This window comes from Temnothorax nylanderi, unplaced genomic scaffold, assembly GCF_030848795.1.
Source record: "Temnothorax nylanderi isolate EJ_2023f unplaced genomic scaffold, tnyl_v1.0 TNYL_tig0004_pilon, whole genome shotgun sequence".
NCBI lineage: Eukaryota > Metazoa > Arthropoda > Insecta > Hymenoptera > Formicidae > Temnothorax > Temnothorax nylanderi.
In genome coordinates this window covers 432,338-445,498 of record NW_027249066.1, presented here as the reverse complement: position 1 = coordinate 445,498, position 13,161 = coordinate 432,338, and the positions used below count along the sequence as shown (strand labels likewise).

Sequence of the window (13,161 nt, the reverse complement as noted above, 5' to 3'; positions counted from 1 at the left end):
AATGAAGTAGTAAATTGTAAAATAAGATACACGTACCGATGAAGGTAAATTAAAGTGTAATATATACGATTCGAATCGTGGCGCATAAATGAGATGCGCGAAACTTTTGAAATTAAGACTCGGAGCTACGTTCAGTACGCGTGGAGATCCGCGGCGTGAAATCTGGAGATCAAATCGATCGAGGTCATCGATAGAAGACTCGGCGCTACGTTCAGTACGCACTACGCGCGAAGATCCGCGAGCGACGCGAAACGACAGTAATGTCGTCACATTCGTCACGGCCTTCGCGAGTGGCAGATCGTCGGAGGGATACGCGCCGTCTCGCCGCGATAATCAAGTACGTACATCCGTCGAAAAATCGCTGATTTGAAAAGAAGTAACGTAAGCACGCCGGTGAAAGAATTATCGTCACGTTTTGTGCCGCGTTCGTGTCGCGACGCGACGTGACGTTACGAACGTCGAAGGGACGACGGAAGTTTCAATTCATAATGAATGCCGCGCGTTCGGCCGGCCGTATTTAACGCGTTTATCTCGCCGACTCGCCGTTTCTCGCGTTTTTCTATAATATCGGCGTTCGCGACCATCGAGCGAGCATTGTTTGATAAATTATTCACGGTGGCCGTCGAAGCATCACGATTCACGTCAGATGCGTCGGATTAAAACTGGCGGAAATGGCGGATATGGCGGATATGGCGATCGGTAAGTTACGTTCGTTTTTTCGACTCGGCGTGCGCCATTCACTTGCGATTAATTAAGAGCGCAATCGGGATTATTGATTGAGCGTGTTTTACGAAGCGATTTAAATTCTTTATCTTTCGCAGAGATCTATTTTATTAATTTATTGATTTCACGAGTAATTATATGTACGAGGTCTGTCTGGGAAATGCGCCCGAACTTTTCAAATAGGAAGTCTCCCGACTCACCTAAGAGCTATTCAGCCTTTATCGCCTTCGGAGTACCGCCCCTTCATTCGGCATGCGCTGCTCTCTGCTGGCGTTTCTTCCATGTTTTGAAACATTCTTGGAACGCTTCTTCGTGAATTGAATATTACGCAGGCAAATTTTCTTTAATCGAATCGATTGACTCAAAATGATGGCCTTTTAATGCACTTCACATTAATTCGTTGCTCGTGAAAATCACTCGTTTCAATCGACAGAAAAATCGCGCGCGGAGCACATGTTCACAAAATCAAACAAAACACAAAATGACTAACCGGAAGTAACTGGTATAGATTTCACTATGAGGTTTGCAGATCTTGCCGCTGGAGCGTAGCACAAGCTGCGTCTCACTAAAGCCGTGTTTCAAAATTCACTGCCAGTGCTGGGACTCTACAATACACGTAACGTATACTATTTTCAGCGTTGACAATCAATTTTGGCCTATGGGGCTTTCCAACCAATATGGTATTTGGCTTATATACTAAAGGGCTCTGTGTTTCAGCCGTATTGTAAGGCGTTAGGGTCTATCCAGACAAACTTGCACAAGTGCATGAGTATAAGCATAAGGAAATAGATTGATCCATTTCTTTATGCACGTGTATATGGACCAAACCATTTCCTTATGCATGGTCATGCACCTATGCAAGTTTGTCTGGATAGGCTCTTAACGGAGAGAGAGAGAGAGAGCAACAATTAAAATAAAATTAGAACTAAATCAAGAACATATATATATATATAGATTATGATAGTACGATCACGTAAATACATTGTTGTTTGTGCATTACTATGTAATGCTTAAAGAAATCAGGCCTTTATATTTTTTATAATAAAAAAGAGACTCCCATAACTTATAGCGTTGATGCGCTATTTCAAAAGTTAGGGAATTTTCCAGATAAATCTCGTGTATGTATAATAAATGAAAAATTTATTGAACGATTTATTTCTTTAGTTATTTTATCAATTTTTTCTATAATCTTAATAATTATTAGTCTTGATTTTATCAAGATTTTATTTGGATAAGATGGATTAGTGAAAATATTTTAATCAATTTTAATGACACGATGAGAGAGATGGATTTAGAATAATTATGGTAATTTAATAATTTATAATATGATCATGATAATTTAATGATGATAGAATAATGAAATAATTTTCACGTAAATAAAAATTGCTCGATTAAAACATTTTTCTACAATAACGAATGCATTTTGGCAATGTCTTTTATAATTGACGCCTAAGGCTACGTTTCGATATTCACTGCCGTGCTGAAAATCTATAGTATACGTGACGTAAACTATAGATTTTCAGTACTGGCTGGTGAACATCGAAACGCAGCCTGACTATCAAACAATTTTTGTAATTATCATGAGGCAATCATGTCCGTTCGAGATAATCATAATCGTAATTCTAATCGTAATCGATTATTATTTGATACACCTAAGATGAGTAATGCGTGAATTTTCTATATTTATTATACGAAGTAGAATCGATTGTCGCTTTACGCTTTACGACTGGGTCCAGATCAAGTGAACGGAGTGCGAAGCGAATCCGCGATGTTGTACGCATTTGATTACATTGCGATTAATCATAACCATTCATAACGATCGATGCTTAGAATTTTTCCACTGAGCCAACCAATCAAAAGGTTCTACTTATATTGATTTTGGCAATTATGCGAACGATTGAATGCCATTTGTTCGCATCCACTGAAGCAAGCTGTTCATCCATGCTCGTTCGCTTCGTCCGGATCTAGTTTTATCCACGCAAACGCGCGACTACACAATTGATAATACCAGAAATATTTGTAGAAATAGAACGTTCGATTTCCGGTGCTTGAGGGGAAAGAAAGTAGCGCGAAAATAGGATTTCGTTCTGGCTATCGAATTTTTACGACATTCGCGCAAAGCCTGTTTACAGAAAGCATCGTGCTGCTTTCGAATCTCTCTTATCTCCCAGTTTTCACAGCTAGATCTTTATTCAGCCAACTAACGTCAAAAACAGTGTTATAAAACAGGTTGATCGGACGGTATCTCCTCTCTTTAATTAATTATTTAATCAAAAGACCGATAAGAGGTCTTTCAGGCCCCAATATACTTGTATAAAATTAACTTACGTAAAACTCGTGTTAATCGGGATTAGACTGATTGACCGTAGAGCTAAAGGAAAAGTCAGATTCAGAACATATAAAGTTTTCTCGCAAATCTTTTTCTTGTATATAGGTATACATATATATACATACATATAGAAGCGTGTAAAAATATATTAAAATTATAATAAAAAATTTTATTCTTGTAAACTGAATTCTGTATCATAATGGATATTCATGTAACATTGATATCGGGAGAATATCTTTTATGAAGAATATATATATATATATGTATATATATATAATATTTTAATTAATGAAACATTGATATTACTGGGTTCCATAGCCTATCGAGAAAAATATCCCGCGTGCACTCGTCATGATTGCACAAAGGGGATTTCAAAAGTGAATTGCATTTAGCTCACGTAATTAGTGAGTCAAGTTCGGCGAAATTCCGTTTCGACAAGGTTCAACGGTATTGCCTGTTATATACGTGATCGCGCGTTGTTGTTTATGACGTTACGTTGTTATGGATAGAACGTTGCACGCCGAAAGATTCGCATATGCACGAATACGCGATACGCTCAAGTAGCTCGATCGAGCTAATTTCCTCCGCTCCAATTCCCTAAAGAGAGAACGAAAATTTTCGGTTATCTCTGATCGCAGCTTCTATAATTGCTTGAATTAATTCACCGTGAATTGCTTTATGCGAAATTAATTAGCTCGACGATGCACAGAGGGATCTTGAAGTCTCAAGTTTTGAACACTGAATGTCTCTGTGAGTAAGCATCAAGTTAAGATTCCATCGAGACGAGACCTGTTTGAAAATGAATAGGATTACACAAATAGGAGGAATTTTATTATTTATTTGCCAACATCGCGAAACTCGAAACCCATTAAGCTTTTTCTTCTTTGCATGTAACTCACTGTTGATTCTCCGATATTTTTGATAAGGAAGAAACGGTTTTCGGCCTTTGATAAAAAAATAACGCTCCCTGCATCAAACGCGGCTGTTGTTCAAGACTCGTGTAAAGATAAAGGTAACGCGTACGGCGTAAGGAAAGGGCGCGCGACTCTCTAGCCAGAGAAAGGGTCGGAAGACGGCCGTACATCCGACCGTTCGTAAACAGTTTACGGATGCGTGCTGCGCGATGCGTGTTTAAACGCGGGTATAAGAGCGTAACGCGCTGAATCACGAACAAAGGGTAATAGCGCTCGTAACTCGAATATTAACAGGGTCTTGGCCCGATTCAATTTAGCGCGGGTTTGCCCAAAATTGGATCTCTCAGTGCCGACGCGATCCTCGAGTTGATACCCTCTGTACCGATTCTCGTTTCCGTCCAAGGCGTCCATCTTCGCCTTGCGGAACCGCGAGGACACCGGACATCAGCCACGGGTGCGCAAACAAGTGTACACACGTTGGAGAACTTACATCTACACGGATGCCCGGCCGCGCGTATCTGTTAGTCTGGTACCTTCGCCACGAGCTAGGCGAAGTATCAACAGGTGCTGTCAGTCGGTTGTTTCGCTTAATCGGTTTCTATTCTGCCCGAGACTTCTAAGCTCCGCGCTTGGCAATTCGTGACACTCCCCGGGGGAATCTTAGACGTTACACCCCCGTTCTACGCCATTTACGTAGTCGACTCCCGATCGTGCGCCCCGTTAAGGCTACAAATCGCGCTTAACCGATTACAAGGAAAAGCTATTCTCGGGATTGCAGGGGCGGGATTCAAAGGCGACGATGTAATCGTCACGATATTATGATGTAATATAACGAGTTATTTTCCGCAATTCAAGTCTTATAGAACGATAATCAGATAAGTCTGGTATTTCGAAAGTTTCTTGCTATGGAAAAGGAACCTTTAACTATCGTCTGCCGATTTCGTTTTTTACATTTTTCTTTTTTTAGAACGTCGATTTGGACCTCTTCTCCGTATGTACTGCCAAGCCAATTTTATACCGCTCGATTCAACGTGTAATTGAAGATACGTCTCTAACGTCCAAAATGAAATAACAAAACGCATCGTAAGCGGTCGGCAATGAGATAAGTTTGGCGTTCATTCCGCTCGCCGGTGCCAAGCCCATTCCGAGATTGAATCCCACAAAACTGACTGCGTCACGGTGTTATAATTAATTTATAATACCTCTAATTGCGTGGGGCCATGTAGGATGTGGCTGTCCCGGCATTTAATTTGCTCGCTAATTAAACAGGCTACGTTTCCCCCCCGTTGGAGTCCAGCGTGCGACCATTCCGCGCTTCTCGTCTCCCCCATCCGCTTCTTCCCGCTGTGGCTGTCGCGCTATACTTTATTACTCCTCCAAAAAGCCTCGTAATAACGCGGGAGATCCAAGTGCCCGCACTACATTCCGCAGCTGTGTATACAAGAAACGTAGCAGCGAGACACGAGCAGAAAGATGAGGCGCAGTGATTGAAAAAAGTTCCGAGATAATTTTTACTCTTTCTCTCTCTCTCTCTCTCTCTGCATTATGCCGTCACTATTGCAAATACAACCTGCGTTTCTTATTTAGCTCGAGTCTCATGAATATTTCTCATCTCTACCAGCAAAATTACGTAAAAGCGATTCTATCTTATATCGCTGGCAGATACGCTGTTGCAGCTTGCCGCCGTCACGTTTTCTCACACCTGCAGTCCATTACATCTTCCGATGATTCGCGAGGCATCCTGATTCGTGCTTTCACCACTACGTGTTCAGAATAGTTCAGCATAGTCGAGGGGGAGACGTAATATGTTGGTAAAATTGCAGTTGTCTGAGCGCCGGCCACGAAAATAGCGCGCGCGGCCAGAAGTTATTCGCGCTTGAAATAACGACACTCTCTTAAAATGGAACTTCATAATGAAATAGACTTTATCCGTAATATGAGTTCGATGCATGAACGGCGCACTTTATTGCATATTATATATAAATTATCTGTATTAACGCGCGATTTTTGTAACGTGCCATGCGTGCGTGCGTGCTTGCGCGGCCGGACGGATCGTCCAAGCGCCCTCGGGTCCGATATCGCAATTGCCGTTGTACCGGGGAGTGTAATCATTTCATACGACGCGTAATCATTTTACGAGCGCTATTAGCACATTATGCAATTATTACGGAAGTCCGGATACGAGCGACCGCGCGCGCAGCACACGGGAATGATTATCGACAGACAGGTAACGATATGTTGATGGGCCATTGCCGACAGCACTGTCCGATAATATAGCGATGTACAGAAGTATACGCGCGCGTGCGCGCGCGCGCGCAGGATCGGTATATATATTTCGGAGGGACAATTGGCATGTAAAATGGTAGCCGCACGCCATTATTGTATTGTACTTACAAAATCAAGTAGAACTTCATTTCGAGAGCGTGCTCGACGTTCCGACATTGTATACGGGCTTGTATACGCTCATGGCCTAATCCATTAACATTTGCATTCGATTTATCGTATCGTTCGCCCGGTTCGCCGAAATGGGAAATGGTGAATTGATGCAAATGTTAAACTTTTGTGCGCGCATGTAACGACCTTAAATTTTATTTTTTAGCGTCGATCATACGCGCGCGTTTCTCTTCGCGTGTATTCATTGTGTACTTTACATTAAATGGTTTTACAAGCAGGCGTATATACACATATTACATAATAAATACTTTAGTGCAGAAATGGGAAGCGAATCGCAGAACGTGAAAATTCGTGTCAAATAAGAAAAAAAATCTGCAACTTGTTCGATCGGGGAATCGACGGTAAATCGGTGAAGCGTACGACGTGTCTCCGCGGAAAAATGATGAAGTATTTAATATAAAGTTAATGTAGCTCGCGCGAGAACGGAAGACTTGATCGATGCCGGTCATCAATCAGTCTGGTATCTATCTTGGGCAAATGTGTCATTGATTCCGTTGTTTTATAAATTTTCGCGGTATACGCGTGAAAAAAGGAAAACGCAGTTGTAGTAAAGTTGTCGATATAATTGCACGGATCGAAATCAGAAATCTTTATGGAAATATGTACGTTATGCCAATTGTCAAATGTAAATTCGGCAAAATTACATCATTTTCTATCATTGAGGAATTGCCTTCGCTTTTAGGATGTAAAAATCACATTTAAGAACAGATTTGTCGAGAATAGAGAAATATATTAGAATGAGAGGAACTGCAGATTGTGCCGCGCCGCCGAATAATTTTGGCGCGCTGAATTTTATATCCCGATACATCGTTCATTTGTTCGCCGGCCCGCTGGAATCTGCCACCGATGTGGCGGGATGAAGGGCGCCTGACATCACGGTTATTGCATAATTATGCAAATTACGAGTTCCACCGACCTACGATCACGCGGATGTTTCGATTGGCACAAAAGTATTTGATACATTTGAATACCCCCCGAGGGGCGAAAATATGAAACGGGTTAAATCAAATTTATCCTCTCTCGAGCTGCAACATTACCTGTCATACCCTGAGAGCGTGACGTGCCAGTACAGTTTGCAGCATACGAATCAAAATGCGTCATATCCATAGAGCGATAGACCATCGAGTGTCAGTACACTTTGTCGGGCATTTAATTTCGGCGGTCTTCAAAGCACCGTGCTTGATATTGCTCTTTCGCTTTTTACAAATGGTTATACCTCGCTAAATATTTTACGCATGCAACTCGCAAAAAGTGACAAACGATCCTTGGTCCGCTTTCAATTGATTCACGTAACATGATATTCCATGTTAATATAATAGGAAAAATAAAAAAAGAAAGTTATGAGCAGAGAGGAGAGAGAGAGAGACGAGTTCGGGTAACAATACGCGCGACAATAAATATTTCCTTTCGTTATACATCGGACAGTTTAACATTTCCTAACCGTTCGTTGCAATAACAGTCCAAACGCCGACAATCGACAGGCCGTTTCTCAGGCGTCGTAATTGGTGCCTATTATGAATCTAATCGCGATCTATTATGCAATCTCTCTGCATTCAGCGGGGAGAATTAACGCGATATCTAATGACGCGCGTGATAGCCATTGCACGGAAACGATCGTGAAAACCGCGTGGTACATCCGCGATGGGGCATCGCCCCGTGTCGGCGTCCGTGTTTTACGAAGTCGTGAAAGCAAGCAGCGGGCTCTCACGCGTGGAGAACGAGTGGAAAACTCGTCGGTGTGGGTCGGCGTCGGTGGCTGCCGCAAAGCGGGGAGTCAGGCCGCGTAGGGGGTTGCAAAAGGGGTAGATGCGTCGGCGTGTTGCGCCGTAGCTTTTGCCGCGGCGCCTGGCAGTCCATTGGCGAAGCCCTAACGAGCAGCGGCCGAGAGCGGAGCATTCCCACGGAAAGATTCATAAGAATTCGAGCGGGCGAAAGTGGACGTGCTTTTTTTTTTCGCGCGCGCATCGATATGCCGTAACTTCTTTTTCTTTTTTCTTTTCATATACGAGCCGCTCCCCGTTGCCGGTCGCGTTGCCGGTTGCATCCCCGCGTATTTTTTTTACGTCGTGTCGACGGTAAATAAACGTCATCGCGCAGATAAACATTATTTTGGTGACGAACTTGAGGCGACACTGTGAAGTGACTCGCGTCATACGCCGTACCACGGAGAGCCGGGCGAAAAATTTGAAAAGCGGTGCACTCGGATGAATCCTCGATGAACGAGTACCGTGAAATTTTAGTGCTTCGGACCTCGGAGTCTGTCGGCGACATGTGATCGTGCGCGAGGGAGAAAGAGAGAGAGAGAGAGAGAGAGAGAGAGAGAGAGAAAAAGGGGAAGATAAACCGCGCGTGAATTCGCACGCGATCTCGGACGCTAATTGCTCTTATATCGGCTGCTGCGATTCGTGGAGTGATCGTAGAAATCGAAGACACACAGTAGGCCGAATATCGCTTTCCCATTTTTTATTTTCGTTCATACGCGAACGTAACGATTATGGCACGGGTTAGCAAGTTTTAAGGAAAATGATATAGAAAGGCATTAAATAGTTAAAGAATTTCTTCATCGTCGTCCCCACATAATTTCAACGAGTTTATTACTTCGATCAAATCTTGGAAATGCTTGATGAATTTTATATTTTTTGTAAAATCTGACGTGCGATAGCGCGTCACATTCATCATGCACAATATGAATTGCAAAATTGGATGAATTTATTAATGTGGACTTATCGCGAAAAGATTTATACAACGTGAGAATAAATGAGTAAAAAGACGATCGGTCAAAATCACGATTGAAATTTCTGTGGTGACGAACATGCGAGTTTTCCCTTTTAGCGTGTGACATCGCGCACGCTAAATCTTACCGCATCGTGTCACGTTGTTAGTTTCGGATTAAAAACTATACGGCGGTCACTGGTAAAAGTAGGACACGTCCGGTCCCGCCCTTCGAGGCATTACCTGATCCAGCCCGAAGGACAAAGAGAGGAGATAGATGGAAAAAAAGTAAAACACGAAAAAATGCACACGAAATTACGCGCGAGGGAAAAAGAGGTCGTATGAGCTTCATGACGTGATTCGCGCCATCGATTGTGCGATGGAATTGACATTACGAACGCAGAATTTTTCTACCCCAGACGGCGATAGATTTTTTTATGACTTTCGCCGAGAGCTGTGATTTTTTTACGAGGAGCAATCGGAGCTGATCTGTTATTTAAATCGCGATTATTAAATACCGATAAAGAAGTATACATTTATCGAGGATTTCAGTTGATTGACGACCCGACGATATTCGAGCATTTTTACAATATTTAATTCAACTTGATCCGATTCAAGTTAGGTCAGATAATAGTTAGCTTAGAGCTTTATGTTTGCAGAGCGTTGATATTGTAAACAACAGTCAATGCTGCAGCTCTCTCAGAAACGCTTAACGTGCTCCGGGCCGTTTAGAACGTGAGCGAGGACTACCACTTACGTAACGGGAAGAGATGGGGAAATTTCCTCTCTGTTTGTTATCTCCAGTCCATCGACCGTTATCTTTTTGTGTACACTAAGACGTGTGTACACGATTGCGGTCTTCTCTTTTACTTCAAATAATGGCGCAAGGCATGAAACATATAAAAATAAATTGTTTTCTTCCGCAATAACTTTTCGAATAAAAATATAACAATTTTTGATAAATTCAGCGGACGATCGCGCGTCAAGAAATTCCCGCTCCGTTCCAAGCGACTGACGTGCACGTTCGCGAAATTGCAGCTCGGCGGTGCGCGGGAATTGTTTCGACACATCGCGAACTGTGATTCCACGCGAATTACTCCCGGTCGAGCGATACTCCCCTGCATGTAGCGCCCCAACTCGCAGATGTATCGCGGAGAATCCGAACACGCGTTCTCTGATCGACCGTGGATGACCATTACTACTTGAAGCAATATTCCGAAATGCTGGCGCTGCCGCGGAATAGATTCTGTTTCACGGTGATGGCAGCGTTTCGCGCGGGTGAATCGTAAGGTGCGATTCCGGAGAAAGTAGATAATCGTATGATTTAACCGTTTAAGCGGCGATGAAGGAGAATGAGGGGTGGGAAGAACGGTCGTGTTAGCCTCTAACCGCGAGATTCTTCTCTTTGCGCGGCGGAAAGTGTCAATACGGGGGAGAGCTGATGATTTTTGACAGAGCCGGTATCAGTGTAGTTGCATGAAGAGAAACGAACGGAGTAACGTGGCGATAAAGCGGGGCAAAAATAGAGCGAAGGGAAAAAGTGAGAGACGGAAATTCGTGAGGCGGGAGACAAATTCGTGAGCGGAGCGACATATCGTGCCGCCGCATAAAGAAGTAAGTACATCAATAGCAATTGATCGATAATTATCAATGCCTGTACGCGCAGTTTATTAGCGCGTTTGTGTTTCCCCCGGCGTGAATCGATAACGCTGATTTACATATTTTCCGATAACGCCGCATACTTCAACGTGGCGCGTTAGAGGTGTAATCGCATGTAATTATCGTGCGTGCGTGTAACGAGCTCGGGGGACCGCTTCCTGATCATTTCAATGCTTTTAATTTGCACTCGATTTAAGGCAGCACTTCGACACGTTTTAATTTTATCCGCCGAGCGATTATCCATCAGCGCATAGATTCAATGAGAACTGCACATGTGTTTCGTGTTAATTGCATTCATCATAGATTTAAAATGTGATAGTTCATTACGCCATTTACGCATCCTAATTTTAGATGCAAATAGTAAACGGTTAACAGTAAACAGTTTGTCGTTAACAGTTATCAAGTTATAAAAAATTCTATTAAATGTAATTCCAATATCCAATTAAATATAATTCCAAATGTATGTCAAGTATAATTCCGATGTATAATTAAATTCCGATAATTCATATATTATATTCACATACTTTGGAATAAATTACACGCGGAGTAAAAATTGGCAAATTGGTTAAGCCAGTTCAATTCGCCACATCTTGCCTTATGGCGTAATGACGATTTATTTATATTATATTACTAATAACAGTGAAATATTCGCCCTTTGGCAGTTAATGGGATATAAAAGACGATGCAATCGCGATTTTACAATGTGGCATCTGTTGAAATAAGTTCGCGCCTCAGCATACCCGGTTTTATCGCTCATCCCCGATTTTCATTACATTCCTCTTTCTCGTGAAAACATTTTAGCGCGGAAACTAAGACGAGATATCCCGTATAATATCTCGTGATTTGCATTTTCACGCTTGCGGCCGTCTCCACATTAGAGGAGAAACACTTTCCTATCTGCATTAATAAACGAGATTTGTGAGAGCCATTCGTTTCAGTGGGAACAGAGCGTATAATACCGACGGTATCGCGAACAGATTGAATTTATTCATTGCGCATAACGTTGCGGAATTGTTTCTTTATACGCCTGATAGAGTGGATGCATCGACGAATAGGTAACAGTAGTCGGCTAAACGAATATCGTTAAATTGAGCGATAAATTTCAAAGGACCAATTATTTCTTTCCGCGAACATTATAACGCTACCGTAACGTAACTGTGACTGTATTTGCGGATAATTAGGAGGGAATTACGTATGGGTTATTTCGCGCAGGGAGATGAGGTGTCAGATAAATGCATGTATTATAATATGGTCGTTACGTACGTACGTGACGGGCGCCTTAGCCAACTTGCATGCGCGGGATGCCACGCTTGTGCGCCACGTAAGGTGAAAACGGGTCAAGAGGATCCCGTCATAAGAAAGTTAATACCGCATATGTCGCAGCTTGCTGAGCGTGAGGCGGCAAGAAGGGGCCACTTTTAAATGATAAATTACTTCTAATGGCGTCAGTTTGCTGGCTGGCGCGAACTTTGATGAGTTTTTATCCGGGCGGGCGGTGCGTCTACCGCTCCTCCAGGAGTCGCGTCTTACGTCTGCTTAATCCCGACGGGCTTAATCTTCGTGACGCCCAATTTTTGTCGCGTCCAATCTTCGTAATCGATATATACGCCGGATTGAAACGGACGAATTCATTTAACGACACGCGCGACTGATTTCCCGTTTTTACGATTTTACATTTACGTGCAACGTAATTCGTGTTTCCTCGGAACGTCCCAGATGTGACGTTAATTTAAAGATCTTCGCTAACATTAACGGCTTCCTCAAGAATGAATTGCCGTTCGTGTTCCCTCGACGAATGAATCGCGTCGACGACGCGCGCTATAGGATTCCCTTAACCCGATTTACATCCGGGTAGCTTAATTGGAGAAGCGGGGAACGTTACTAGTTCTATCGTTCTATACTAAATTCCAATCAGCGTTGCGACGGTATTCTCACGGTTGCCCACTGCGGCGATTTCATTCTAATCATCGCCTTACCTTTGATAACGCAGAACGTTATTCTGGGTGATTATTTCTCATTCTGCAACACAGCGCAGCCGCGTTCAAAATATCGATATATACGCCGTTGATATTTCACGAGACACGATACATGTCGTAGCATGCCTTGCGGCAATATTTGCACTTTAACGTTCCGGACGATTATAGTAATTGTATCGCGACGTTATCGGTAATGATATATATTCTCGATGTATATGTGACGGGAAATTATATATTCTCCAAAATTGATAAATGTCAAGAGAATTGATCAATTATTTAATTAACTGAAGCGTTAGATTGCAGCTGCGGTCAACGTGGAGTAAAAGTCTTACGAATGTAAAAAATCTGTGACGTTAATAATAAAATGTAGCGACATGTATTAGTAATATTAGTC

At 42.6% G+C, this 13,161-nt stretch overlaps 1 protein-coding gene across 7 annotated transcripts in view; it reads left to right on the top strand.

The window, feature by feature from the left end:
• The first annotated feature begins 4 nt into the window (after positions 1–4).
• The window catches only part of LOC139772930 (zwei Ig domain protein zig-8), a 126,238-nt gene continuing 113,081 nt past the window's right edge, over positions 5–13,161 (top strand). Inside the window, exons 1-2 of one of the 7 annotated variants that reach the window (XM_071707017.1) lie at positions 8,266–8,495; positions 10,470–10,746. The gene's annotated coding sequence lies outside the window, so the exon portion shown is untranslated. Of the gene's footprint in view, positions 700–8,265; positions 8,857–10,469; positions 10,747–13,161 lie in introns of those variants that run through there. The other 6 variants (XM_071707034.1, XM_071707026.1, XM_071707010.1 and 3 more) reach the window with 6 other exon arrangements.